The following is a 9,158-nucleotide window of genomic DNA, read 5'->3' on the forward strand; positions in this document are numbered from 1 at the left end:
AGCTTAAAAGCATCTGTTTGGGTCACTTAAGACAAAAATGGCCTTCTAGTCTCTAGAAGACTGTTTCCCATGAAACACGCTGCCAGGAGTGGAGTGAGCCTGTTTCCTCAGTTGGCATCTCATTGCATCGGTTAACCTCTTTCCTCTTTCTAAGACAGTGAGGTTGCTGGTCAGAGCAGCAGGTAGTGTCTTCCTATGTCCTCCATGTCATTATCTCTTTGTGGTTCCTCAGACTCTAATCTCCTTAATGAGCTGCTGCCTCCTAAATTGGCCCTTTGCCTAGAGTGGGGTTTCCCCAGCCTGGAGATATAAAAAGGCACCCCATGCCCTTTGCACAGGGGAAATCCCAGGGCCCCCAGAGAACTGAGCTATTATTTTATACATTAAATAGAAGAGAGGCTTGACTAATAAGTGTGGGAAAACAGGCAATTTTCTATTGTGAAACAGTGTCTGGATAAACTGTTTTAACAACATAGGTCCTTTCTCTTTAGTAACTTGCATGAGCACACCTGCTGGGCTGGCTTGCTCTTTTATCAGCTGTCCAATATTCTAGAAGAAACATTAAAACAAAACAAAACAAAACAAAACTGACCTGGGGCACCAGAGTTACAACTAGAATACACACTGGTGCCGGAACCCTGCTCTTGTTCGAAGGCACAAGAACTTTTTTCTTGTTTTTTTGTTGTTGTTATTGTTGTTGTTGTTTTTCCACAGAACTTTTAAAGTCAAGTTCACATTTCACCCATTCAATGTTTCAATGGGAAATGCTAATGAATTCAAGAACAAATTGGTTCATTTTTGTACTTTAAAAACTAGGGAGATCTTTTAAGTCGTCCAGATCTTTTTGAAAATTTTCACTTGAATTTCCTTGTGGGGAGGTAGCGGAGAGCTCAGGAACTGGGACAGAGGGAAAGGAAGCGGGTCCTGGGTGTGCCTTTCGAAGCTGCAGCCCTCTTCCCTTCCGGCTTCTTCCCTACCGTAGTGAACAGCCTCCTCTGTCACAGGCCCCCACTGCCTTGACGCTCTGGCCAAACACATGAGCCAGGCAATCATGGACCCATGAACCAAAATGACTCCTTCCTCCCTTGTTTCCACCAGGTATTTTGGAATGAACTAATGCACACTGTTTAGTGAAAGCTGAGGGGTGATATCTTATAGGACTCATTCCTGGAGACAAGGGTCCCTGAAACAGAATTGTAGTTTGTACAGCATTCAGAGGAAGGGAAATGATTATGCGCATTAAAGAGGAGAGTAACAGCTGCCATTCCCTCAAGGGGGGGTAAGAAAGGACTGCTAGACCAAAGCACAACACTCAAGGAAGCGCTGAGGAAATCAGGAAGGAGCAAGAGACTGGGGTTCAGGGAACAGTCACACAGAATCGAAGCGAGGAAAAGGAGAACTGTGCCAAATGTCAAGCAGAACACAGCAACATACACAGAGCCTCTCTGTGTCTTTAAGAGGGAAGTATAAAAATAATGAAGGCAAGATGAGAGGTGAGAGGGGGACCAAGTTGTGGCACAAGCCCGCGTCCGTGCTAGACCATGAAGGGGAATGTTTTCCCTGAAACGCTTTTTTAGTTGTTTGTTTTAACTTAAGAGCCACTGGAGGGCTTCGTCTGCTCAAACCACCTTCAGCTCTGAGGATGTGTGATAACAAAACCTTCATGTTTGAGGTCTTAGGCAACTAAGGTGCTTGCATCCTTGGTGATACATTCTTGGCTTGTCACCTAATTCCCCGCTAAAGGTACAACAAGGGATGTTTAGACCGACTACTTCAATTCCAAAAAAAGATGAAAAAAAGGGAAAAAAAGATGGCACAGCTGCACTCAGTCCTCCCATTTACTGCTGGCTTTTCCTGAAACATCCTTCCCACATGTGGGAAGGAGCCAAGGGAGAGTCTCAAAGGGCCAGCAGAAAATATAAAGTGTGCATGGCCTCCTCGGGACCCTTTCCCTGAATCTAGTAAGGCTTATCACCAAGGAGTGACACACAGGATATGTGTGCTGTGTCTGTAGCTGGCACCTGCAGACAGGGTACTTCCAAGGTGTTCCCTCTATTGGTGTTGGAAGGCAAAGGACAATGCCATCAGCAATAAGAATTATTATCTGGTGGGCTGAGCAGATAGCTTAGTCTGCTAAAGTCTTTCCTCGAAAACATGGGGTCCTGAGAGTCCCTGAACTTACATGGGGGAAAAAACATTAAGGAGACAGGCACAGGAGCTAAAATCCCAGCCAGATGGCTCTGTAATCCCATCACTGGACAGGCAGGTTACTGGGGCTAGCAGGCCAGCTGTCTAGCCTGCTTGGGAAGTTGAGGGACAATGAATGACCCTGTATCAAGAATAAAAATGTGGATTGCACCTGAGGAATGATAGCTGAGGTTGTCCTCTCATCCCATATTCATATATACGTGTATACAAACCCACCCACCCAGAACCACACACATACACAAAACAATTGACAGTTCTTTTCAATTCTTCATACTTAAGGTTCAAAAATAGAAGCTTATCTTCCCCCATCATCTTTTTGTATGCATGTGGTGCTGGGTATCAAACCAGAACCATACTGATGCTAGGCAAGGGATCTCACCGAGTTAGGTCCCCAGTTCCTCTCCCTTTTACTACTATTATAGAGAGAAGAGGAATTCAGAATCACTCCCCTCATCACTTGAGTAAAGCACACAGGAAACATCTCAGCCTCAAGTTCTCTCTGTTCCTCTGCAACTGTCTTCACTTCTCTAGAATAATTTTACCATCTCTTCCAGGAGTGGAGTCCAGAATGCACTTGGAAAACAGACAAAAGCAGAATGCTACATGTTCATTATTGTTCCTTCATTCATTCCTGGCACTGTCTTGAGGGTTTTTTTGTTTGTTTGGTTGGTTGGTTGGTTGGTTGGTTTTTTTTTTTTTTTTTGATCAATTTCATGCTGTCCTTATACTTAGGAAAGGTGTAAGTCAACAGGTAAACCAAGCTTCCCAGGTTCTCTTCTCCCCTACTCCCTGCCCCCAGTGGTGGGGACACGGCTCAGATGGTGACATCGTGGTTGGCTCCCCTCACTCTGAGCCCTAATGCTTCTGTCTCTTACAGGTGTAGTATGGTGGCTTGAAGAGGCATGGCCCCCCATAGACTCATGTGTTTGAATGCCTGGCCCATAGAGAGTGACACTGTTTTGGAGGTGTGGCCTTGTTGGAGAAAGTTTATCACTGTGGGGCAGGCTTTGAGGTCTAAGGAGCTCAAGGCTGGCCAGTGTGGTACACCGTTTCCTGCTGCCTGTGGATCAAGACGTAGAACTCTCGGTTCCTCTCCAGAACCATGTCTGCCTGCACACTGCCACGCTTCCCATCATGATAATAATGGACTAAACTCCTGAAGCTGTCAGCCAGCCCAGTTACGTTTTCCTTTGTAAGAGTTGTGGTAGTCATGGTGCCTCGTCACAGCAATAAACCCCTAAGGCAGATTTTGGTACCAGGAGTGGGGTACTGCAATGATAGGCTCAACCATGATGACAATGGGCTAAACCTCTGAAACTGTAAGCCAGTCCCAACTAAATGTTTCCCTTTAAAACCCTAACTAAGACAACTGGTGACCATACACTTCAACCTCAACAAAATGTAGAAAATGTAGAAAATGTCTCTCTCTTAGGAAGAGAGAGAGACAGGATATCTGAAACAGGACTGAGATCATTCCTGGAGACTGTTACATGTTAAGTAAGGGGGCAGGGCGAACAGAAACTACTAGAAGCTGAGCACCTACCTGGCCACTGGCACTGCTATGCCACTGTTAATGCTAAAGTACAAATGCTATCTTTATGCAAAGGCTTCTGGGAAAGTCTGGATTAAGAGAGGAAAGGTAAAACTAAAATGCTGATAATAAAAAATAAAAAAAAAACTAAAATGCTACATTTGGAAGACCATGCCAAAGACACAACTATGAAACTTGTCAGCTTGGTATTATGACAATTTTCACTTAGGCAAAGAGACCTAAAACTGTGAGGTTGAATGTTAAAACTCCAGAGCCTGAAGTCAGAGTAGTGAAACAAGCAAGGGAGAATTATTTTCTTTAACTGTGATGTTCGGCTGGACGTCCCAATCAGGTGCAGAGTCCCACACCATCCGCGCCCACACGTGCAGTGGTTAAAGCTGATGAGCTGCCTTGGAGCATCACCATGCCTCAAAAACACATTTACATTGCGAGTCACATTCTGTGCACGCTATACGGACCGGGGCAAACCCACACATGTTCCTCTCCTCCTGCACCGTGAAGAGTAGTCCTGGTACCCTAGGAGGACTCTGTCCTGGGCTGTTCCTCTCCTCTAGCCTGTGGCAGCCACCAACTATCACCATAGTCTCACTTTTCCCCACTCCCACACGCTTGGGTTCACAGACTAGTCTTTCCAGAGGGGCTTCTTTCACTTAGATCCATGCAGTAACTTCTCTCTGTATCTGTTACTGCCTTTAAAGCTCTTTGCTTTCTAGGGCAGAAATCCTACTGTCTGGAGAGATCATGGTTTGTTTAGTCATTCACCTACGAAAGAATGCCAAGTCTGCTTATTCATTACTTTTAAAAAACAGAGAAAAGCAAAGAAATACTTTAACGAGTTGAGAAGCAGACTAACTCATTAACGGGGGCTCTTAGTGTTTACCCTGTTTCATTGCTCTCTTAGCTAAGGCATTACCCATTACCCAAGCAGCTCTTGGGCCTGTGGTACACTTCTCCGGGTCCTCTGCCTGAAAGACTGTCGGTCAGAAGCTAGGTAGGTACTAATACTATCTTAGCTTTAAACTGAAACTTCAGCTCTGCTGTAAAAGATGCATTAGGGCTACCAGAATCCTAAGAGCAGGACCAGGGTTTTCTAGCGTGGAAACACTGCTGCAGAGGTCACTATAAAGATCAGTTGCAATTTGGGTGCAGAAGCATTTCATCAGGGAGCATCCAAACCTTGAAATGGCATAATGGAGACAGCCTACTGTGTGCTAGCTACAATACAGCAGAGCCTACTGTGTGCTGGCAGCTGTACAGTTGCTATCTGAATGAGAATTCATCAGTGCCAGGGAAGCTCCATCATCACCTTCAAAGCAATGGGGCTGGGGTTTGGGAGATTTTTGCATTTCTAGAATACCTTAAGCTTGATTCTGAGTTATTTAAATTACTTTTCAAAACAGTTGATTGAATAAAAAGAAGAGGCTTTATATAGTTCATGTATGTTTTTCTATTTGGGAAATGGAAATCATGATTAAAATTGGCATTTTTGAAACTCTAATTGCTAGTTACTGCTTTGCTGCAGGAAAGAAATATTTCCTAGATCAGCCAGATGGGAAGTCTCAAGATAAGAAATTATAAGCCAGTGTTCATGTTCCAACCAGAAGAAAAATTCTGTTTATCCATTTTTAATTCTGCATAAGTAGTAATACATTTCTTTAATTGATTCCTAAATGGCTATTAATTGGCTGACTAATTTTCTAACACTAGACTTAATCTCCCAAATCCTATTAGATCATAAATAAGTGGAGTTTTATGAAAAGGAAGGTCTGTGTATTAAGGACTTCATAAACTGTGTTGGGAACAGACTGGTTTGGGCTACAAAAAGCAAGTGATCCTCTTGTGGTCATACAAAACTGAAAATAGCCTGCAGAAATTTAAAATGCCCACTTTCAAAACTCACTTCTGACTGAAATATAACTTAATGTTTCAGCTTACACATCCAACACAAAAGCCTTCAAGACAAGTGTCAGAGTTCAGCTGCCCTTTGCTGGTAATGCCTCCCACACAGCATCACCCTCTTCTCTTTCCTTCCCTCTTCTGTCACTCCAAAGCAAGACCAAGAATGGCTCAGAGACTTGCATCTGAGAGAAGCCCACAGCAGCTCCTTTTGCTACCTGTGAGCCCATGGAACCTTCTCTCTCTTACTGATGCTCCTGATGATTAATCCAGATCTATGGACCAGTAAGCCAGGGCTGAAGGGCTCTGTTCAGAGGGACTCATCTCTGGAAAAAAAACATGGTGCTTTTCTTTTATTCAAGTCTTCTGAAAGCTACTCAGAAACAGCTCTAAACTGAGGTACATTTGCTAGTTGCTTGAGTTTGACAAATAAAGCAATCATGGAAACTGTGGAGCGTGCACTAGTTCTAAAAGCCCTATTTGTTGGACAGAATACAGCAGCGGGATGGCCAGGCAAATAAATGGCATTACTTAACATAATCACTTAATGTTGTGCAACCAACATCAGGTCTCATTGCTTTCTCACTTGCAAAGAATTTAATGATAATAAAGTTGATTGTTAGTGTGAAGATATAAATTGTTCAGTAGTTAAAGTTGTTAATGACAGCAAAGGAACACAAAAGAGGAAAAATAGGCTTTAGCAGCCCAAATTCATTGCTAATTGCCTGTGCATTCATCACAGGCTGACCAGGGCTAATTATCTAATTAAACTGAAGGCTGCTGGCTTAGAGGCATCCAAGGCGCTGAGATGCTGGCTGTCAATTACCTCAGCACGTCTTCTTGAAATGTGTAGTTAACTCAAGGCCTGTTTTGCTTTTCTCAACAGCAATACATGGCACTCTGATTGCATGATAATTTGTACTTAGAAGGAAAAAAAGTTTCCTTTTGAAAAATATGCTGTGAAACCTCAGAATAAAGACAAATGCTTTCAACAGGAATGCCTGTTCATTCTGCTCCATGATCTGTATTCAGGAAAAGTCAATACAATCCACAGCAACTAAACGAAATACAACAGAGACACAATAAAGAACTGTATATACATGGTGTTGAGTGTCTCCTGTATGTCATATTTAAATGTCTTTTGTAACACTCCACAGCAGTTCACAGTATGAAAACATGCTACTTAATGTCATTTAATCACAGCTGTTTTTAATCTGGAAGGCGAGTGTGAACTGGTCAGATGAGACTCTTGCCCACTTTCTTCCCAAGTGCTCCACTTCTAAACTGTCCTGTGAATTCCCACGTTCACTCTAAGATAAAGCATCAGAGCCACTGTTGACAAGTTGCTTTTCCAAAGGAAGGCCTGGAGTGATGTTTCACTTTGAGACTGGAGTGAACTCCCTGCAAAGTCCCTGGTAGGTCATGAGCACACACAACCACTCCTTTGACCGGGCAGGACCACACACAGGGTGTGTGGATACCAAACTGGTTGGGCGCAAGATGAGTTTAAAAAGTTACTAAGTTCAAAAAAAAATTACCTGAGTTTGTCCACCAAATTCCTTGCTGGTTCTGGGCAGGCAGATAGCAGGCCTCCTCCCTCAGAGCCCTCCAATTTTCAGGATTTCTTTCTCATTTCTTTAATGTACATTTATTCTTCTCATTCCTTTCTCTTTTTCTTGGGAGTGAGTCAATGAACTTGGAAGCCAGTGGCTTAGGGTGTCTTTGGTGACCAATGATTGTAAGGCACCCTAGCTCTCAGAGTCAAGCTCACCAAAAGCTGGGAAACATGGCTCTCGCAAAATGCCCACAAGGTTATTTCAGAAAGAAACACATGAATAAGATAACTGTGTATGATAAGTCTTCCAAATGCACCAAATATATTTTAAGGTGAATTAGCAAGGGTACAGATTATGCGCGCGCGCGCGCACACACACACACACACACACACACACACACACACACACACACACCTGTGTTGGGGGTGGGGACAGACAAAATCCTGTCTAAGGAGGAACTGTGGATTTCACCAATCAGAATGTTTAAAGAATTAGGCTGCAAGGCGGTTGAGGTGGTGCATGCTTCTAGGAAGGCAAAGGCAGGTGGATCTCTGTAGGTTTGAGGCTAACCTGGTCTGCAAAGTGAGGCCAGGACAACCAAGGCTATACAGGGAGAAACACTGTCAGAGAGAGAGAGAGAGAGAGAGAGAGAGAGAGAGAGAGAGAGAAAATTAGGTTGCTATCTTAATCCTAGGGAATCTGACCCTAAGTGCACAGTCCATGACCTTGTAGAAATACTTATAAGCATCCCTTAGAAAAGGGCAGCTCCCAATAAAGAACAGCTGTATTTCAAAGAGCACTTTCAACCTTCAACTCTTCACCTGCAAGCTCACAGCTCTCAGGAACCCCAGCCTGCCCTTTTCCAGCCGCCATTCACAAACACACACATTTCCTGACACAGAAGTCGATTTTCCCTTTCACTGCCTCTTAAAGCTGAACATCAACTGTTTCACCACTTGTGTTTAAAATCCATTAATTAAAATAAATAGAAGTTTAAAAAAATAATCTCAACTTCAGGCAGGAGGAAAAGGACAGATGGGAAAGCGGAGGAGGTGGAGATGGCTCATGTCTTCTTGGGGAGAAGAAAAACAAAAAGCATGGAGAGGGTGAGTATTTAAGAGACTTAAGATGTGTTTGAATTTAATTTACAGTTTGTGACTATTTTGGGTCTCATAATAGTCACACTGCTTAAAGCACAAGAGGACAACCTCTCCAATATCAAGCTGATGAGTGGGCTACTGAACTTGAAAATTCCCTCTCAAAGGGGCATACCTGTCTGTCTTAGCCAGGGTTACTATTGCTGTGAAGAAACACCAGAACCAAAAGCAAGTTGAAGTGGGGATGGGAGGGGAGCTGGTTTTTGGATTCACACTTCTATTGTAGACCATCACTGAAGGAAGCCAGGATAGGAATTCACGACAGGCAGGAACCTGGAGGCAGGAACGGATGCAGAGGCCCTGGAGGGGTACTGCTTGCTTACTGGCTTGCTCCTCATGGCTTGCTTTCTTACTGAACCCAGAACCAACAGGTCAGGGATGGCACCACCCACAGTGGGTGGGGCCTTCCCCCATCAGTCATGAGTTTAAAAAATGTCCTACAGGCTTGCCTACAGCCCCATCTTACAGAAGCATTTTCTCAACTGAAGCTTCCTCCTCCGATGACTCTAGCTTGTGTCAAGTTGACATAAAACTAGCCAGTACACCGGCCTTTGGCAGCATGTTGGGCTGTGCAGAACAATGAACTTTCTCTTCTTTAACAATTTGTGGGTGCATCTCACCTCACCTCTGCCTGCAAACCCACTTCATTTTCATTCCCTTTCCCCTTATTTTCCATTGCCTGAAATAAGCTGCTGAGGAAGGGAAAGGAATCAGCTGAAGGTCTTCCGGATCCCCACCCTACACTCACAAGTCCACAGTCCAGCTCCTTAAACTGTGCGTTGTGACCTC

Source organism: Meriones unguiculatus, chromosome 16 (assembly GCF_030254825.1).
Source record: "Meriones unguiculatus strain TT.TT164.6M chromosome 16, Bangor_MerUng_6.1, whole genome shotgun sequence".
In the NCBI taxonomy this organism is placed as follows: domain Eukaryota; kingdom Metazoa; phylum Chordata; class Mammalia; order Rodentia; family Muridae; genus Meriones; species Meriones unguiculatus.